The 22,138-nt window shown below is 42.9% G+C and overlaps 1 pseudogene; it reads right to left on the bottom strand.

The window, feature by feature from the left end:
* Positions 1–1,698: 1,698 nt before the first annotated feature.
* Positions 1,699–17,567, bottom strand: LOC116661463 (annotated as a pseudogene).
* Between the last annotated feature and the right edge of the window lie 4,571 nt (positions 17,568–22,138).

Here is a 22,138-nt window from a genome sequence, read left to right as displayed (position 1 = left end):
TGCAACTTCTCCAAAATGTCATCGAGTGGCAAGTTGTTAAGGCTAACACCACATATTTTTAGACATTAGAAAATGCAACCACACTTTCAAACACTTCAATACAAGAAAAAACATTTAAGTTCTATTTTGAACAAAAAGAGTAAAATTGTTTTCTCATCAATAATCTAATTTACTCTAAAACTCAGATATTCTGTTCTTTAGAGAGCATGATATAAAGCAGTGGTCTTCAAACATTTTTGCTCAGATATCCCCTAAAGTAATTTTGACAAATGACATCTTATATTTAAATTATATGGATATACACATATTTAAATTATATGCATATATAAATTATATGAAAATTTTCTTAAGTTTAGTTACAAAATACGCAATTTCTGCTATATTATAAATAGTGACTCTTTAAAATAAAATTTAAATCTGTCTTTCAAATGTATCCCATGTAATATTAATACCATACTGAATTAATACGACTATCATTCTTCTAAAATAAAATATTTCCTTGAAATTGTATTTCTACTTTCTCTACAGAATTTTATTCTACTTTGAATCTTGGAAATCTGTTCTTGATCACTCTATTGTACTTCGTTGATGTCAACTTTATACAGACAACAAGCAAATACACATTTATTTTGAAATAACCTTTAAATTAATTTTCTTTGACCATGGGCTCTAAATTTTTTAAATTATCTCATTTGAGTTATTATTACAACTATTTTGGGCACGCAGTTGATCTAAACAATAAACAAATTACAAATTCTGACATAAAATCATTTAAAACAAAAGGTAAGTTTTGGTTAGAAATGTATCTCTTAATGGAATGCATTGGGGGACATGTGTCTATAAGGGCTTCGTTAATAATCTGTTGAGTTTACCCTTTATTTGGCTCTCTGGAGAGTTTACTTTTCCAAGAAATTCACCTTAGTCAAGGGCAGGCTGAGTAAGAGGTATGCCCTTTTTATATAAAGTTAGGAGAATGGTGGTACTGAGAGGTGAGAAAAGAGAATGCCAACTGACCCCCAGTCACATTTTAGGCAGATCAATGTAAGGAAGTGCAGGATTTGGAAACTGATTCCTTTAACATCTTCTGTGCTGCCCCAGCCCCGCCAACACCCCTTGAAGGTCTCTGCAGACGCCTAGGGTGGCCCCATCTCAGTCTGAGTACCACTCCTCTGGGATCACTAGAATGGTGTTGTCAGTTCACTTGAGCTGCGCTAAGAAAAAGTACTTTTTCCTGAGTGACTTCTTTGGCTAAACAACTGATTTGGAAGGTTGCTGAGGTGCTACTATGTTCCATTTTGAAGTCTGCGTTTTGACCACTGGGCTGGACAGAGAGAGTGTACAGCTCAGTGTCTTCTGCACCGTCACACCCTGGTAATCAGCTGTCCCGTTCTGAATACGAAAGCCATAGTAAGGAATCAGCAGAATAGCACCATCTGTTAAACAGAGCTCAGTGAGGAGCTTCTACATCTGTGAAAAAGCACTAGGAAAAGAAATAATTACACAGCTTTTGCACATAAGTAAAGATAGGCATAACAGTCTATTAAAACATTTGAAAAGAATTCTAAATTTAAAAAATAAAGCTATGTGCTACTATTGCCCATCTTAAAACTTAATGAATTTTTTCCTTATCCTGTGGAATGTCGGCCCAATTTTAGTACCCCAGCTTGCTTCAAGCAGAAGCAGAAAACCTTCCAGAAAGGATATGTTTGGTGTTCAGCCTCTGCAGATACGAGCTGACCTTATCCTGGAATGCCAGTGTGGCTTCACACGCACAAGCATCTTCTGTGGAGATGAGTCTTCATGCTTCTTCAATGGCTGATGAGAAGGACAATACACAAGTGTTACAGCTAATTAGAAATCATAGCAAATCAGGAAATCTGTGCTTCAGTACTTCCATTTTTAAGACTTACCTAAATGCATTTCTCTAGAAGAGAAAAGGATATAAGAGCACAAAGAAAGAGGAGAAAATACTGTGGAATTTGAGTGTCACAGAAGAAACTGAGTTAGGAGATACTGAGGTAAAGTTTACAGCTGTCAAAGCTGTGGGATGGTAACATGAGAGAGTTCATTATATTGTGGTTTAGACAACTTTTGTGGTTGTCTAAAATTTTCCATGATATAAAGTAAGTGTTTAATTAGATGATGTAATGCGGGGGTGGGTATAGCCCAAGCGGTAGCACGCATAGCTCAAGTGGTAGAGCACATGCTTAGCATGCACAAGGTCCTGGGTTCAATCCCTAGTACCTCCCTCTAGTCATAACTAAACCTAATTATCTCCCCCAAATAAATGCATTTTTTAATTAAACAACAACAACAACAACAACAACAACAACAACAACAACAACAACAAGATGCCCAGAATGCAGAGATAAGGCAATCTCCTTGTGATCCTGTGTCCTCAATAAGAAATGAAAATGAGGAAAACGGTCCTCTATTTGTGTGGTTAGAATATTTTAAGGATTAAAACTAGGTAATTCCCGATTTCCTATACAGACTTACTCCCCTGAATGGTTTGAACTGAGAATTCTAGTTCTTACCCATAAATACTTTGGAACTAAAAATTCAGGTTTCTATACCTGGGAGAATGATAATTCTAACCCCAATTTCTTTCTGTAATTCAGTGAGGCAGCTATTCCTACTCAGTATTGTAGCCCCTAAAGTTGCCTAACAGAAATAAGAGTAACTTCCCAGGTCTGAAAACGCGTATTATCTGCCAGCTGAGTAGTAGTACTGCCTGAGGACAGGGCATAGTCCTTTCTGCCTACATTTTCTCCCATGTGCTACAAAGAAGATACGAGGCTGGGGGACCACAAATTCACTTGATTAAATATAACCTATGTAGCTGTCCAAATCCTACTGAAACTTTCAGTGATAGCCAACTCAAATCCCCATCTCAACTGGTTAATTAGTTAGCCCTGAAGTATTTACTGAATATCAAGTACATGCCCATCATCCCTGTACAAAGTATAAAACTGGTACCTATGACACTTTTCCAGTGTATCTTGCCTGACAAACTGTAAGCTCTGTGAGAGAAGGGGCTCAGTGTAACATCCTCAATAAAACACCCCATGGAAAATTGGGATGTTGTGCAATTGAAAGTTGAGAGATGGGTCCATTCACAATAGCATCAAAAAGAATAAAATGTTTAGGAATAAGTTTAACAAAAGTAGTGCAATACTTGTACACTGTGAACCACAAAATATTAATCTGTCTCCAGGTCCTTCCTCCGGACCTAACAGAGTACTTGATATATGACAGTAGCTCCGTGGATACTTGCTGCACAAATAAATAAGTGAATGGCTAAAACAAGCGAGGTCAGAGCCTAAACCACTACAAATCATGCTGGAATCCTCACCTTCCAGGAGAAGAAAAAATGCCCAAGACTGATTTTTCTGAAGATTAAACACTTAGGTCGGGCAACAGTATACCCAGACGTATTCAAATTCTAGAAGCAAGCTGGTCCTTATTATTGTCACCCTCCCCAAGAACTGATCCATACTTGACTTCAAATGAAGAAATATCTGCTGAGTAACTCTCAGGTATAATGGTAGATGCTAGGAATACAGAGATCGACTGCCCTTCGGGGCTGGGGCTTACAATCTACAGGAGCATAAAAAACACAAGTCCAAAACCCTTGAGTTTTCTTCCCCAAATATGCTTCACTCTCAGTCTTCCCTCAATAAAGATGCCCCATCCCCCCAGCTGCTCAAGTGGAATACGAAAGCCATCCTTATTCCTCCCTCATTCTATCCCCAACATCCAGTTTATCACCAAGCCCTATTCATCCTCCCTCCAAAACATATCTGGAATCAGTTTACTTCTATCATCAATGCCACTGTCCCAGCCCAACTGCAATAGCCTCCAAACTGGATTTCCTCTGCTCTCCATCCTCTTCAATCTACTCTTCACACAGCAGCTAGAGTGACTTTTAAAAATATAAACAGCATTATGTCACTCCTCTGCTTCAAACTCTCCATGACTTCCCATTTCTCATAGAATTTCCCTTGCCCCAGGATATCAGCATGATCTGGCTCCTGCCTAACTCTCCAAACTATCTTACACCACATTCCTCCTGGCTGGTCATGCTTCTGTCACACTGGTGGCCTTTCACTTTCTCTCCCCTCTAAAGCCACCACACAGGGCCTAGCATTGCTCCCCCTCCTCCTGCCAGCCTCCAGTCTCAACCTACCTGCTGCCAGTTCTCAGGTTTCAAATGTCACCTCCTCAGAGAGAGCCCCCCAACCTGAAATAGTTTCCTCCAACCCCTATTCTGTTATTTTCCATCATTGCTTATTTAATCTATAAATTTGTATTAAAAAAAAAAACCAGAGAAATGATGAAGTCAGATCGCAGAAGAAAGAATGCCTGGTGGAAAAGTAGAATTATTCCATTCTGACGACAGCTGGGAACCACTGGAGGATTCTGACCAGGAGCAAGACTCAGAACTGTGCTCCAGACTTGGAGACAAGAAAGCTTACCCCTAGAAGACTGTCCTAGCCACATGAATTAGGCTTAAAGGGACAGTCTTACCTGAACATGTCTTCTTGTCTTCATTCAAGGTGTGGTCATTGTAACAATCTCAGTGGTAAGAGGCGGTCCCGTCATTCACACAAATGTGCTGGCAACGTGAGAGCCCAGAGCACACTTGTTACGAACTGACCAGGAGTGGGGCAGGAAATAAAATATTCACAGATTACAATAGGAAACCAAACCCAAACTTCTGGGAGAAAAGAACCTTTGGTTTGATCCCAACAAGTACAGCAAATGACTCCTTCAGTCATCAACGAAGTGTTTCAGAAGACCTGGTTCCCTTTTCCCTAACATCTCTTTAGCCTCACCTTTTATTGCACCACTTTCCTTTTTACTTCTTGTAGAAATCTTGGATACCTTCTTTTCTTCCTACCTACAGCACTGGGGCAGCACTGAGTCTTGATTCTGTTCCAGAACTTACCTTTGGCGTTTCCTGATGACCATAAATGCCTCCAACGTCTCCACCTATACAAAGGATTATCTTCGCCATCACCAAAAATAACTTATTAGGGACCTACCTGGCCTGCACCTGGAGCTAAACTGATGCTGCACAAAAAAGACTGTACTGACTGAGGGCCTGCCCTTGATACATACACAGTGGGACAGAAAACAATGGCTTGCATGCATGTGCACACACGCGCACAGAGATAGAGACAAAAATAACAGCAATGACAGTGATGACGATGGTGTATGACTGGATAAGGAAGCACTTATTACCTGTCACAAGTAAGTACGTTACAAGGAGCAAGGGCTTCCTGGGAGACATAGCTTCTTCCTCGGCCACTAAAGGAGCCAAACTATTTTATCTGTTCCCCTCTAACTCTTCTCATAAGTGTCATTCCATGCTCAAAACCCCTCCGTGGCTCACTATTGCCTACAAAATACTTTTCATGAAACATATGGCCCTATGTAATCCACCCCTAGTCTTCCCAACCTTCACAGTGATACTCTCCTTCACTACTACAATTCAGATGTTTGCAGCAAAATATCAGAGCATTTCATTTTCCCCTCATCCCAGCTTAGCAGCCGCTCCAGAAATAACAAGTATACAAGTCTGCAGCCTCCGGCCCCCGATCTGCGGCTCCGCATTTAATTTACAAGCCTTCCCACTGCCCAGCAAGGGGTAGGCAGGTCATTGCAGGGTATCTGGCCCATGTCATGCACCCAGTTTTAGAATGGATTCATTATTACTTTAAAATGTGAAAAATACTAACTGCCCCATCTTGTCTTTTTCTTCTATCTCCTTTTGCTCTCCTGTGCTTTCTACCCTGAGATGGTATGGCTTAGTGTTTGAGAGAATGTGTCACCACCAGAGCAAGTACCTGGATTCAGATCCTGGCTCTGCTACTCAGCAATCAAGTGACTACAGGCAAGTCACTTAATCTGTTTGTACCTCAGTTTCCTCATAAAGTTTTTTAACTGAAAATCGTCTTTGATTTCTTTTTTTAGTAAAATGTTCCGTTTTTATTCCATAATATCTGTTAGTTTACATCTAAATTTGTTTTTGTTTCCTTTTTCCAGGCCTTCTGTTTAAAGGCCTCAGTTTAAAGTACCAAGTGGGAATATTTGTGATGGTTTGAGATGTGTGACCATGAGTCCTCTCCATCCAGGTGATTTAGTCCCTCCACCCTTGAACAAACCAACACAAGCCACGCCCCTTGCCCTTGCCGCTCTCCATCTAAACCTTCGCTACCTTCCAAGGCCCACCTCCAGCCCCACCCCCTCTGTGTCTGGCCCGGACATCCTGCCTCTGCCGCCCTTAGTACCACCAGCCCCTGACTACTTAGTCCCTGCTTCCTTAAGGTGCTGGTTCTCTTTGCACCCAGAGGCAGAAGCTTCCACTTTATAGCCCCGCAGTGCTTAGCACAGTCCTGGGAATCAACAGATGCTCAGTACTCTTGTACTGATCTCATGTTTTTAAAAAAGGGGACTTGGTGATATTCCACTTCTTTTAATCTCTTTTGAAAAGGTCATGTAATGTATCTCCTCAAGGGAGAAGAAAATACACATAAAACCTAAAAAAAATATTGAGTATGCTAAAATGAAACACCACTCGGAGAGCTAGGAGCTTCTCTAAGGTGTGTTTTTACATTATAAATGCCACCCTGTTCTGCCAGTGAGTTTAAATCAAACTAATGAGGATTAGCAGTGCTGGCATGGGCTCCCTCACCAAGTCATAAGGCTCAGATTCACCCAAGATTGATCATCGAGAAACTGTCAGGAAAGGACTTGCTTCAAACTTACTGGAAGATCTGTGTGGGTCTAATTCAGTCGTTTACAAAGTCTCCTTTACTGAAACGATCCAGCTTTAAGATTAACGCTACAGAAAAGTTCCAGGCCAAGTTTTAATTGGAAAAAGATCACTTTCAGCCTGTTACACCAAATAGTTACTGTCCAACTGACTTCCTCTAAAGTTTCCTATTTGCTTTACAGAGCTATAAAATTTTCCTGGATAAGGACCCTGCATTCAATTAGCTTTTCTCATATCCCCCACTGCCTACCCATTTCCAAGTAATTGTCTGAAGTAAGCTATGTTTGCAAAACCTGATGAGCTCGTTGCCCTCTGAGCACTGTGTCTTGGTCTGTAAACATGGTAGAATGTCTGAGGCCCGATTCTTTACATTACCTTTAAGAATCTTCTCTTGGTAAATTGCAAGTTGGTTTCACCACAGTAGAAAGAGCCACATGTGAAAGGGTTTATTGAATGGACTTTACCTGAACATGTTTTTTTATCTTCATTCAGAGTGTAGCCCTCATAACATTCACAGTGGTAGGATCCAGCGCTGACAGCCATGTGTACCAAGCACACACTGATCTTGAGCTGCCAAACGAAAGTCCAGAAGGAAAGAAATTAAACGTGGAAAAGTCTTTTATTACCCATATAGAGCAATCTTCTTATTTGTAGGTAGAAATGCAGAAGCAGAAAACTGATTAGAAACCATTCGAAGCCATCAGTCATATTTGTTCTTACCAATAAATTAGCTGAGTAAAACAAAATCCTACACATATAATACTTATTCTTCTATCTTCCTCAACTCATGTTCACAATCATTTTTACTGAGTTTTCATAATCTGAGTATCTCATAAATACTTTGTAAGGCATTCCTTATAGGTTTGTTGTATTTATGCTGAATCTGAGGGACTCCAACAGTTGTGGGGCTAATTATACTAGATTCAGAAAGAGATTGAACTAGAGTTTGAAGAAACCATAGCTCAACCCTCTCTTGTAAGAAATAAGGAAACTGAGTCCAAAGGAGACCAACTGACTCAGAGCAGCATCAGAACTCAAGACCCAAATTGCCACTCAGTGATCTTTTCTCTGTACTGACATATTTTTAAACTATTTTTTAACCTTTGAACTGTTCATTTTGAAATCACTTCAGGCTCACGAAAAAGTTGCAAAAATAGTACAAAAAGTCCTGTACTTCACCCCATTTCCCCAAATGTTAACATCCTATACAAGCACAGTGTCATTATCAAACCAGAAAATTAGCACTGATACAATGCTATTAACTAATCTATAGACCTTATTCAAGTTTTGCCAATGGTTCCACCACTAACGTTCTTTTTCTGGTCCAGGATCCAGTCGAGGATCACAAAGTGCATTAAGTTGTCACATCTCCTTAATTTCCTCCAATCTGGGACAATTCCTCAGCCTTTCTTTGCCTTTCATACAGTGACACATTTGAAAATTACTGAAAAAGTATTTTGTAGAATGTCTCTCAATTTGGGTTTGTCTGAGGCTTCCTCATGATTCTGAGTTTTCAGCAAGTATACCACAGATGTGTTGTTGGGCCCTCAGAACATCATGTCAGGGGATCCACAACATCACTATGTGCCATTGCTGGTGACGTTAATTTTGCTCACTTGGCTGAAGTGGTGTCTACCAGGTTTCTCCACTATGAACTTACTGTTTTCCCTTTAAAAGTAATAAATGTCTTGTGGAGTGTTATGTAATTTTAATTTACTAAAGTGTCTTTAGCATCTGGAAAGGACTGTTGGGGGCTGGGTACAGAGAAGGAAATGAACAACACACTCACACATGTGGGTCATGATACACACATGCTGCTGTTTCTAACGTTTCTAATAAGAGGTGGGAAAAGCCCAAGATGGCGAGAGAGGAAAAGAGACCAAGTTCCCCATCGATGGACCCCCTCCCTAACACTGGCTAGGGAGGCAGGTAGACAGGGAAGCAATAGTAAAGCCCCCTGCCCCACTTACCGGAACACGTTTTCCTGTCTTCATTTAAGGTATAACCCTCGTAGCACTCACAGGGGTAGGAGCCCGCTCTGTCGTTCACACAGATGTGTTCACACCCATGAGAGTTAAGAGCACACTTACCAATAGCTATCAAAAGACGATCAGGACAAATGTCAACATACCGGAAGCGTGGTGAGTAAATGACTGTGGGCCATACCACACACACACACACACACACACACACACAATGCTAATGAAACAAGACAGACTGGCACAAGAAGGAGACTACTGGGCTGGAGGATAGGAACCGATGACCCCTGGTCTTGGCTCCTTCACTACCAGGCCCCATGACGAGGATTATCCTTTTCCCTTCCTTAGGTCTCAGTTTCACAACCTATAAAATGAGTATGTTGAATTAAACAATCTCTAAGTTTTCTTCCTCTCAAAAACTTTTTTCTAGGATTTTACAAAATGGACCTAATTCCCATTCTTCACTGACTATATGTGATGGCTCATATGGCCGATGTGTGAGAACCTCCCTAAGTTTTCTTCCATTTCTAGATTCCACGAGTGTCTATAGTCACAAAGGCCAGAGTAGCTTGTATTTAATTAATTATTTAATTAAATAAATCCAGGAAAAAAATTCAAATGCTCAAAAGACCAAGAGTTTGGGCCCTTTCCACACTAGCCCTTTTCCCTACTGGCCCTTCTCTCTAAAACTAGTAGTAAGTCCCACCATAGGCTGTTTTATGTATTATCTCACTTTTCTTCTCCTGTTCCCTCTCAGGGAAAATTGTTAATAACAGAAAACCAGCCAAAAGGCAGTGAGGAGAAAAGCATAAAGCCAGTCTCCAGCCCAGAGAGTGAGTCCCCGCATCAGTCGCAGTCAGCCACCATCCCCTAAGCAGGCCTCACCTGAACACGTCTTCTTATCAGCATTCAGGGAATAGCCTTGGCTGCACTCACAGTGGTGCTTGCCTCCCCCGTCACTGACACACACGTGCTGGCCCTGGTGTGTGCCAAGCATGCATGGGTCCAGAGCTGTGCAAAGAAATTTATAACAGTCAGCGTTGACATGTAAGAAGCATTTTAGATAGTTTCTCTCCCATGTCAAAAACACATTGCTCTCTGGGTTCCTCTCCAATGCTATCTTTAGTTCACTATAAAAACTGGCTCTTTTCCTCTGTCCCTGGCCTATTACAAATACCACTCTTAGTAATGTTTAAATTAGTAACTAGTAATGTTACTAATTTAAAATCATAGATCTTACGGTTGACTTCTCAAAGGAGAAAGGGAATTTTGAATTTGGAGCCCTAGCCAAACATTTACAGGAGGCAGGCAATTTGATATTTTATTCAGCATATCCACCTGACCAGAAAAAAAGACTTTTGCTTCCCAACAAGAAACAGGGAGAACAATAAAGTACTTCCTGAAGTTCTATGAGCTAGTGGTCCCACTGCAACCAGAACCCAGATTGCAAGGGTTCTATAGTTTGTGTCTAAACAATTCACACTCAGACATTCCTCTCGGCCTGGAACCCACTCACTCTTGGGCACCAATACGTGTTTGAACATGCAAATGGTGGAGGGCAATGCAGGTAACTGTCTTCTGAATATGCAACATGGGTTCCTGAACTCAAATGTATATGCATGCTACCTCAGGAGCTCTCCTATCTGCCAGGAGAATAAACTCATATGCTATACACAAACCGGTAAAAAGAAAAGGAAAAACACAATAAATAAGATGATGTTAGCTAAACTGCATCTCCATCTTTTTGCTCCTCTGGAGTCATTTCTATCTCTTTGGATTTTTTTTTTCCTAGTGACATGTTTTGATAGAAGAATCAATGAATGGAGTCATTTCTGAGAAACCAAGGAGGCCTTTTGGAGGAGGCCAGCACCCCCATGGCAGGTTACCCAGTCTCCACTTTTTGGCAACAGGACAAGGCTAATATTTTCCTAAGAAGGGCCTTTTCATGGAATAATCTTTCCAGCCCGTTGACTACAACAAGCTACCCCTCAGTCTTTTTTCCATAGAAAGAATATTTTTCCCCAGAACAAGCAGGCCTTTTGTACCAGAATGAAAAGGTGGCCACTCACTGCTTGTTACTTTATGTCCTTCAACCCCCAACCCCAGGTGCTAGCTTTGAGACCCAGCCTTGCTACAGACTAGTATCTTTATGGAAAAGCTCTCACCCACAAGCACAAGGGGTTTTCCTGGGAGAAAGAAAGCCATTTTCTTTTGGGAAACCAATGAATGCCGAGTAGATGCCACCAAAGCCAAGGACAGTTTGTGAAGGCCCAGTGTCCTGGGGCAGGAAAGACAAGGGGGCCTCAGCCAGGTCTGGCTTAGGTCCTGACCGAGACTTCATCTCCCATTTCCTGACAAATTGTTGACTGCTGAGTTTCACCTTCATTTATATAAAAAGTCTCCTTGAAATTTACAATTGTAATTATTGATCCACTTGTTTGTCTCATCCACACCCTCAGACTGTTGCTGGATAGTGGAGAGGGACTACCTTTCTCTTTGTATCGTCAGTGATCAATAAATGCATGTTGAAAATACAAAATGTGGAATAGATTATATAGCCAAAGGTATCTACATTTTAAAATTCACCTGAACAGGGCAGTGCCCGGGTATAGCTCAAGTGGTAAAGTGCATGCTTAGCATGCAGGAGGTCCTGGGTTCAATCCCCAGTACCTTCTCTAAAAATAAATAAACTAAATATATCCCTCCTCTAAAAAAAAAGTAATAATAACACTGCTAAAATTCACCTGAACTAGAAATCTGTCCACACCTGCCTGGATAATTCCATAGGGGGCTTTGAAAGATTATCTCCAAATGACAAAAAACATAAAGCATGAATACAGAGAGAAATAGAAACTTTAAGAAGAAAAACAAGAATAAAATTAAAATTAAAATTGAAAAGTTTGAGTCTCACAAATTCGCAATACCGAACAGTGACTGAAAGCAAACATCAGCTTTGAATGGATTCATATTCGTGGATTTGGCTGAGTCATGCTAAAAATTCTAATTAAATCAGCATATTCGTATTTAAACTCTATCCTAAAGGAAGAAAGGAGGACAGTAACAGAACGATCAAAAAACAAAAACAAAAAATACCCTGCTTCGCGCTAGCTCACGAGTGAGCTGAAATCTCAGTCTCCCTGGCCCCTAATCCTGCCCATCCACAAGGAGTAATCTGAGAAAGAGCCAACCTGAAAACTGGAGTATTCCCTAGTGTGCACTCCGACAGTTCCGCTGGAATGCAAGCCAGCTGATTCTTCTGTGGACGGATACACTTCCCCGTCTTCTGCAGGAAAACCAACAGGGTTCTGTTAAACCTAGAGATGGTAAAACTAAAGAAAACATCTGGAAAAACTGTGGTGGGCAGAAGGGAGAAAAGAGGTGTCTTGAGTTATTTTATTTTATTTTATTTTATTTTATTTATTTATTTATTTATTTATTTATTTATTTATTTATTTATTTATTTATTTATTTATTTTCCTGACCCCCATCAGGGAACACAGGATCATTTATCCTGGATACTTCCAGGACTTCACATTTCTAATGCAAACATGAAGATTTTATGAGCAAACCAAGTTACATATATAAGGCAGCTCTATATTCCTAATCAACAAATTGTGTTTACATTCATTAAAAAAAAGCACAAAAAAACATTATTTATAAAAGTTTTCCTTAAAATTTCCACCAAAAGAAAGAAAAAAAAAGAATAAATCTCTTTTTCTTTGGATACACGATGTCTAACTATAACACCCTTTCTAGTGGGAAGCAAAGACTTACCACTGAAGGTTTTCTGGAATCTAGAGGAAAGTTTCTCAATGACCCCGTAGGTCTCCACGTAGGAAACATGCTCGTCCAGGGGCTCACTGGCCATCATCTTGAGGGACTCCATGTCTGCCCGGTCCACACCCACAGCGTAGAGCTCAGGGCCCGAGCCGCCACCTCGTTCACCTGGTCCTGGGGCCGCCCATCTGTCACAATGATGGCCACCTTAGGGATGTTGAAAGTGGGCCCCCGAGCTCCTGCCTCCACTGTAAAGGCTTCATCCATCGCTGTCTGGATGGCCAGGCCGGACATGGTGCCTGTAGACAAGGGTGTGATCCACGCCACAGCCCTATTCAGGGACTGCTTATCTGAGTGGGTACCGAGATGAAACTCAATCTTCACAGTGCTAGCGTAGTTCACCACTGCCACCCGTGTGTCCGCAGCCCCGATGTCCAGAGTGTCGATTATCCACGAGACAAATGTTTTCACTTTGGTGAACTCCAGGGGCCGTACACTATGGGAGCTATCAATGATAAACACCAAGTCCAAGGGCCTGCTCCTGCAAACACCTGCAAATAAGGGTGTGGGGAACAGAAATGACCAAGCCATGATCAGACCACAGTCAGAAACCTGGCAGTTCTCCCACCTGGAGAGCTCTGGGATTGGAGACCAGGCAACACAGCATCCTCTGACCCCATATTACCCCTGTTTGCTCACTTGCCCAAGACCACCCTCCATTTGGATGTTGAAAGCACTGAGGCCTTCAGAACGCACTAGTGAGAATTCACATAAAGGTGTGACTTTCCCTAAACATCTCTCCTATAGACTGGCTAAGTCCTGACATTTCACTTGGAGTCTCATCCCTCTGCGTAAAGTTTTGCTCGAAGGTTCCTCTTGACTCTCAGGAATAAATGGATTCCAGACCTTTCTTGGGCACTTTGTGCACCTGAGGCAACGGGACAGTGCCTGAACCATGTGACAGGGCAGCCTCACGGCTCACTCCCCTGCCCAGGCCTCACAGACCCCTCAGGCAACGGCAGTTTGAGTTGAGGCACACGTGTTCTCCTGGTGGCTTCATTCTTTTACTCCACTCCCAAGGTGGTGAAGACTACTCCAGAGTGGCCCTAAATTCTCCCTCCAACTGGTCATTCACTCATGTTTAGTGGATTTTGCGGTGCACGTAGCGCTGAGCTATAGCTTGAAAGTGGAAAGAAGCAGATTACATGGAACTTAATCTGATCCATGTGTATTGCATTTGCATCTTTGTGAGCATGTCTTGTTTAAGAAGCAGAGATTTTGACTTGATCTCCATCCTACGGCCCCCACCGAACTCTCTTAGTGACCTCTTTCATTTTTCATTTACCAAATTTTTTTCTTGAAAGCTTACTGGGTATTAAGCCAAAGGGCTACTAAAACAAGTCAGCCAGATTCTCTGCCCTCAAGGAACTTGTATCTTTCCCACACAAAAGGACCTGGCACATTGTAACTACATAGTACATTTCTGTTTTCACCTCCTCTTATTCATTCCCTTCTGACAAACTCATTCTACTCTCCTCTCTCTCCTAGCCACCAAAATCAAGTCCAAAAGTCTGGCCAGGCTAAGAGAGAAGCCTTTTTCAGGTCATTGCTCCTTCTTTTCCAGCACATACCCACACACACACGCACACACACATCATATACACCAAGCCCTAAATGGAAACGAGATACCTGAGCATGAAGTGTCATTAGGGTCTTTTCTTTCCTAATAGGGGGCTGGAAATTGATGCTACTCTAAGAAGGCAATTTACTTCGTGGATAGCGGGGGAAAGAATAGGTATTTATTTGTTCAAAATAAATTCCTAGGCTAAGCAGTTGATGACAGAAAAAGCCCTGTCTGGAATAGGAATTATGCATCTATATAGATTTCTTTTAAAAACTGAAAACTATCCTCTTGGTTTTATCCTGATTCCTAGATGTATTTAATTAGAAAAGTAAATAATATTCTACTTTCAATAACCTTTTGGCGATCATAGGATTCCAACACCACAACCCTGTGATGTCAGAGATGCAGAGGTTGTTCTTATACCCATTTTACAGGTGAGAAACCTGAGTCTCAAGGAGGTATAAGAGCTTGAAAGCTGTAGAACATAGATTGGACTCCAGGTTTCCTAACTCCTATCCCAAAGGGACTTTTCACTGCATGGTTGCCTCTCTCTGAGGCAACATTTTCCACCACAGAAATCAACATTATCTCATATACCTAGTCAATATCCTGCATGTTGACTTTGAGCCACCAGCCTGAAATATGCTGTATGTCATGTATTTAGCTAAGTCAAAAAGATTTAATTCTTTTTTTTTTAAACAACTCCAGAATTTAATTTCATCCCTGATTGCTATGCATCAAGAGTAAAGAAGAAGAAAATCTTTCCGGAGGATGGATCTGGATGTTTTTGCATAACTGGAGTAAAAGGAAAACTATGTATCTAGCAATCCTGTCACTAACACCCAAATGATGCCCTTACTAATATCTAGGTTATGTTCTTAAAAGTAAACATGCAGGATTCCTTCCTTCTCCACTTGGTTTTTCACATGGAATCATCTATGGGCGGTTACAGAGGGTGAGGTGGGCAGAATAATCCTCCCCACCTCGTGAATATGTCCATATCCTAATCCCCAGAACCTGTAAGTATGTTAATTTATGTAGTAAAGGAGACGTTGCAGGTGTGATTAAAGACTTGCGATGAGGAGGCTATCCTGGATTATTCTGGTGGGTCCAATGTAATTACAGAAGTCCATAAAAGTGGCAGAGGGAGGCAGAAGAGGAAATCCGAGAGATGGCATGTGAGAACTCACCCTGCCTTTGGTGGCTTTGAAAACGGAGGGGGAAAGCCATGAACCAAGGAATGAGAGCAGCCTCTACAAACTGGAAAAGGCAAAGAAACGGATTCTCCCCTAAGATCATTCCAAAAGGAACGCAGCCCTGCTGACACCTTAATTTTAGTCCAGTGAGACTAGTGTCAGAGTTCTGATCTACAGAATTCCTAGATAATAAATGTGTGTTGTTTTAAGCCACTAAGTTTGTGGTAATTTATTACCACAGGAATAGAAAATACAGGGGGCCTGACTCGGATGGCAGGACATTCTGTGATTATCTGCTCACTTCCTGATTTGGACCCTCTCCTCACTGTTTTTGAATCTCATTCCTCTTTACTAGTTAACAGCACTTTGATTCTCAGAAACCAAGAAAATGGAGAATCTGAATTTCCTAAAATGCTTCCTTATTCACAGTAATTGTTAATTTCTGATAGTTCCACTAGAAATAAAAGCCCATAGCAAAGCTTAGCAATTTCTGGATGCAAAAAGGAGGGAATTTGGAAAAGAGTGCAATGTGGTGTTTGTTAAAGAATTATCATTCAATATTGAGTTGGATCCCAGGTAATGAAGGACGAGTGCTGCTTAGGGGAAATATGACCACCCCATGCAGAATCCCTCCTCCCTCTCCCAGTTCCATCCCCAAGGGAAGTGGATCAGGACCAGAGGTAATATTTACTTCTGGGAGACAAGTTTCTCCCCTATCCCCATTCCTGCCTGGCCTGGAGCAACCAACTAGCTACCAGCTGAATTTAACCATTGTAAACCCTGGCACAGCCTGTCTCAATGACAATGCTCTCACCATTTCAAATCCATCCCAGTGGAGCTGGGCAGGGAAGAATCCCTTGTGCTTTTCATCAACATTATCCAGAAAGGTGCAGGAGGGGTAAACAACACAAATCAGGCTGAGGCAGATGAAACTGGCCAGATGAGACTCAACATTCAGAAAATGGTTTGGTGCAGCCTCTCTTTACATGTCTGAAGCTGGACTTTTTGGTAATGAAGATAAAATCTCATATAAACCATATTAAGAGCTCGGTAGCTTGGAGCAGTAGAAAGACCCATGCTTGGGATACCTGAGCTCTGAGTTTTACCCCAGGCTCTGACACTGATTTGCTGAGTCCCCTTGGCTTGACAATCCTGTTTCCCTACATGTGCTTTTAGGGATTCGGTCAGATGATCTTCCAGCTCTGCTGCTCTAGGAGATTTGCTCTGCCACAGGAACCAACTACTGACCCAAAAGAGAAATGAAATTGTTCACCAAAGACCCAAAGTGTCTTGAGTGTTTGAGAATGTAAGAGAGTACAGGTTGGGGCTGGGGCCCAGTCAATCAGAGAACTAAAAGCAGAATCTCAGGAAGGGTTTATTGAACTGAACCAGAGGTGGAAATGGTCAGAGAGCTGGGAGGTACCCTGTGTTCCCACAGTTGCCCCATCCTCCCTGCCCAAATCTCAGGGGGGCAGTTGCTGGAGTTCGAACTTCTATAGATTCAAAGTCTAGCCTTGGCTATGAGTGCCCTTGGGCATCTCCCTTCCCTTCTCTGGACCTCAGTTTTCCAGAGTTCGTTGGGGAGGGGATTGTTCTCCTGCAACATGGTCTGGCGCAGACTGGGATGGAAGAAACACTTGTCGGATGACGGAGGCTTTTCCTCCTCATTCGACGCTGGATTCCCGTGCCCATCCATCCACCCCGCTGGCACCGGCCCTGGATCTCCCTCCCGCCCTCCTGCCAGGCGTCCCTCTCGGCCTGGCCCCTCTCCCGCCCTCGCCCCTCTCCCGCCCTCGCCCAGGCCATACCTGCGCGGCGGGCCCCGCCAGGTTGGCCGACCCCTGCACAGGCCGCGCCGGTGGGGGCGGCCAGAGCGGGACTGCGTCCAGGGCTGCCCCCTGGGCCGCGAGTCCCCAACCTCCGGAAGCCCTTTCAGGCCTGGGGGCCGGGGGCGGCGGGGGCGGGGGGAGCGGCAGCGGCAGCGGCAGCAGCAGCAGCGGCCAGAGCAGCAGGACCAGTCCCGGGAGGTGGCGCGGCATGACTGGCAGCACGGTGCTGCTGCCCGTGTCTGTCGGCAGGTAGTGGCTCACTCGCTGGCTGGGTCAGTCGCGGGCCGGTGCCCGGCCCGCGGGCTGCTCATTTAAAGATCCCACGGCCCTGAGCCCCTCCCCGTGGCCTTGGGCCACGCCCCTCGGGCGTACGCCCCGCCCCGCGAACCCCGCCCCGGGCAGCGTGCAGCCGGGCCCGCGCATTCCCGCCGCCGCGGACGCGGAATGTCTGGGACAAGCTGGCCAGCGGCGCGGTACCTGACCCCGGCCCGCTGCCCGGCCCTTCCCTGTCTGGGTGGGCTGGGCCCGGAGCCTTCTGGCTGGGCTCTGTCTCTCTCGAAACTTCTGCCTCACCTGTACAACCCGGGGACTGCCTGACCCTCCACTCGCCCTCCCGACCTCCAAGCGCCTCTGGCCGGCGCCCCAGGCTCCCAGTTTAGAAGGCCGGGACTCTGCCGTCCAGCTCCATCCAGGTTTACCTGCCTCAAGGATTCACTCTGATCCTCACACTACATTCCTTTCCCCAGCCAAGTAACCCAAGTTAAAAAAAAGAAAGAAAAGAAAAGCCTCACAGATTCTAGCAGCATGAATAGAAATGCTTTCATCCCAGCTTCAAACATCCGTAAACATTTGAACTTATATTACCGGGAATAGAAAGTCAAACATACATTCCCCAGAGAGCCCCCGTTAGCTGGAAGGACAGCCTGTACGGACAGGCTTCAAAGGCTCTCCCTTTATCCCACTTCCCTCCAGAAGAGCGATTGTGGCAGCACAGGGCTGGAGGCCAACCAGGGGACCCAGCAGGAACTCAGTCTACCGGGAGAAAAAGAAGCATCAATAGTGTACTTGTCTAAGGGACCATGCTGAATTCAAGGAGAAACTGGCTTTGCCTGACAAAACCAGGAAGACTTCTAAAAGAGGGGTCACTTCTGAGCTGGATGGTAAAACATGACAACAAACACGAGCTCCAACAGATCCTGACTGGTCTTCTTGCTTCAGACGATTGCCTTTTGAAATCTACACTCCACATAGTAACCTTAAAATCACTTCTCTTATTAAGCCTTGCAACTTCACTTCCAGTAAAATCCGAACTCCTTTTCATGGCCACCTGGTCTACCTCACTGACCACATCTGGAACTTACTCTGCTTTCCGCACATCAACCACACTAGCCTTCCTCGGTCCTGCAGGACACCAAGCTTGTTCCCACCTTGTGGCCTGGCACCTGGTCGTCCCTCCTCCCGTCTTTCATCTTCTCTACCCACCCCACTACACCCCTCTCCACTCTCATCACCACAGAGCAGTGGTTCTCAATTTCTCATCCCTTTAAACCTCACAGAATCGACACAACTCCGTCAGTGTTAGTGGGAGCAAATTATTAGCAAAGTGAGAGTCGTAAGGAAGGAAAATGTCTCTCAACTCCCAGTGAGAATTCACCTATTTCAGAGGATCTTAGAAGCTAGAATGTTATAATGGGAAGGGGACACTAAGAAGACTGAAAGAAGCAACGCCAAAGTGAGAAGTTCTTGTCCAGCACAATGTCTGCCAGCTCTCATGGACATATGTCATTTGTTCATCATCATGCTCTTTGGATGATCCTCAAAGCCTTTGAACACCCTTACTCAATTTGCAAATTCCAACTTTATGAGTCAGCACTTCCCTAAGTAGAAGCCAGCAACGTGATTCCCAGCATCTCTTGCAGCTAGCATATATGCAAATGACCTAGACTTCATTGATCAGATGAATTCGCCTTTCTGTTTCAGCAGCTAGTGGTGAGAAGAAGCAAGCACTTTGTCGTCTTCATTCTGATGAGGATGGAGAGACAGCTAGCTTTCAAAGCAGCCATGGGGAGGGAAGGGCTGGATACAGTGCCCAGGGAAAACAAGGTGAGCTAGGCTGCCTGTGCCCATCAGCAGTGGCTCTAGGTGTCCCCTAGAGCTGACCTGCAATGTGACTGGGAGTGTTTCATGACTGTGTGGCTTCCAAGCTTGATTCTCACCCTCTTCCAGGAATTATGTAAGTCACTTGATATCCCAGGCTGCATATCGTGCACTATTCATACGCATAGTCACCACATATTTATTATAACAGATGGCATTCCTTTTCAATAAATGGCCGTGAGGTATCTTGAGGAATGGATGGCTTTTCATATGCATTTTGGACTAGTAGTGGGACTGATCATACCCTTCATATATCCTTTTTCTGCTTATTCTAGCTGGAGTGGGTTCTGTTGTTTGCGACTGTTAACTTTATCTTATAATTTTTACCTTTAAGTACCACAAGGGAGCATTATCTTATCAAAGAGCTCAGAATAAATCAAGAATCTCTTAGCTTCTTGGTGAATGACAGGACACATTAGTTGCCAGTAACTTAGATGATTTCAGATGCACATCTATGCATGTTATACCATCTTGGATGAAATGAAAATTGTCTGATAAATTGGTGTCTCCAGAATTCTTCCCATGAGTTCACGATCTTACATGTGTGGTCCAGTAATTCTAAAAACAAACACAAAGGCAACTCTTCTGGCAAAGAGATCCAGGTGGCCCCAGAGGCTTCTGGTGTGTCACTAACTTAGTGGCTACTGGCCTAGGTTGTAGCCATGCTCACGAAAAGACTAGAATAACTTTTTGATAACCTGAATGTTTAGGTAGTGAGGAGTCCAAACAAATTTCTTCAACTATTAAGGACAAAAAAGGAGGGGGGACGGTATAGCTCAAGTGGTAGAGCACATACATGAGGTCCTGGGTTCAATCCCCAATACCTCTTCTAAAAATAAGTAAGTAAATAAATCTAATTACCTCTCCCCCCCAAAAAAAACTTCAAAAAAAGAAAAAAAAGTAACAAAGATTTATGTATACTTCGCATTGTTTTTAGTTTTTTAATTATTTTTCGAATAGGTAATGCATATACTTGGTCCAAACAGTGAAAAACAAAACAAAACAAAAACAAACAAAAAAAACCTATCAAATGCTGAGAGTACTTTCAGCTTTGCATCGCTACTGAGGTACAAAGGAGTGAACATGTTGGGTTATTTTTCTTATATAATTAGGATTCCCACAGTAGTGTAAATCTTGGGAGCTACTCAAGGAGCCAGTCTTCTCCTTCCACCCTTGGTATGTGAATTTTGTCCCCAAGGCTGCTTGACCTCCAAGTATTATGTCAGCGTTCAAGGCCAAAGGAAGAGGGAAGACACAAGGGCAAAGGGCAAAATGTAGAGATTTTCTGCCTGCATCTCATTGGCTAGAAATATATCATACAGCCTGGTGGCAGGGAGTCTTGGAAGGTACGTTTTCAGCTTCTTAGGTCTACAGAGAGGAAGGCAAAGGAAAAACCGGATTGGAATGTGTGTTAAGAGCTAACCTATGGTATCTGCTGCAGACATCCAGTGAAAATGAACTATCTCTATCCCCTGACCCCCACTGTTGTGGCCCCACTGTTACCAGTATCTTGAATATCCACGAACTTGTATGTGTAAGTATTTTAAAATACTGACATATACATACTCTCTGAATGCTGTATTGGAAGAGACATATGTTTCTAACTTGAGACCCAGAGGGTGAGAGTTCAGAAGAGCTACTTCTGAACCAGGTGAAAAGGTCTTAAATTCCGTGGATGCCTTGGAAAAAATACTGTCCAAAAAATGTCCCAAAGTTTCTTAAATCTGGTAAAGAAAAGGCAAGACCAAGTCCTTGGACAACAAATATAATCGCTTTTTTTTTTCTTCCCCAAAAACACCTCCAGCCCAAAATGGAAGTTTTTCTGTAGAGTATAGCATAGTACAGTAAAAGCTGTATAGTTTCTCCAGTACTAAAATCCACCTGAGTAACACTCAGGTAAATGTGCAGAAATGAACGTGTGCAGTGACTTACAGATGTGTTGCTGCCTTTGTTTTTTAATTGCCAGAGGGGTTAAGATGGTACTAATCATGGAATGGTCGTGATTTTGTTAAATCTTTGAGAATAAACAGAAATTGTGGGAATTAAGTCTAAACTTCATGTTCTAATGTCTGTATAATTTTTTTTTATGTCTGTGTAATTTTGGATACCAATTCCCTAACTACATGAGAGTTGTTTGGGAATAGGACGAGGCTGCAGGCAATGTTGGCTGCTCTGGAAGAGAGGAGCACTATTTTTGAAACATAGGCTGCATGTTTGTATCACTGCCAGCAATTCTGCAGAGCTCTGTAAATGGCCTACTGCTATTAATTAACATTGAGAACTCAAGATCTATTTCTATTCAAAACAACAGAATAAATATTTGAAAAGAGCAACTCACAGCAATTTTGCTTCCTTTAGTAAAAATTGAATTAATTTTTATTGTTTCACTGTACAGATATAAGCATGAATATTAAGTTTCACTACTTAATAAAAAAAAAGGCAACCAATTCATTAGCCATCGATGTAATGTCTTCCTTCTTCAGAGCAATCTTCGCTGAAGCCATATCTTAGTTTTTTCAAGCTTATTTTTACCACTATCCACTGTAGCAACCACGTTCTTTATCGTGAACCAGAAATGGTACTTTCCTGTAAGAGCATTTACCCTTACCACATGTAACCCACTCTAATGCCTTCTGTTTTATTCACCTCCATTCCGTTCTGTTATTTTTTTTTTAAAGATCTGATTGTGAACATCTAGAGTTCATGATTCACTGTTTCCTAGTCAGCAGTTTCAAAAACTCTTGTTTCAAGTAAATTCTTTCCTACTGTCTCTGTCTTTCCAACCTATGACAGCA

Source organism: Camelus ferus, chromosome 35 (genome assembly GCF_009834535.1).
Source record: "Camelus ferus isolate YT-003-E chromosome 35, BCGSAC_Cfer_1.0, whole genome shotgun sequence".
Taxonomy (NCBI): Eukaryota; Metazoa; Chordata; class Mammalia; order Artiodactyla; family Camelidae; genus Camelus; species Camelus ferus.
Note: the sequence above shows the minus strand (reverse complement) of the source record. Positions and strands in the feature narration are given on the sequence as shown.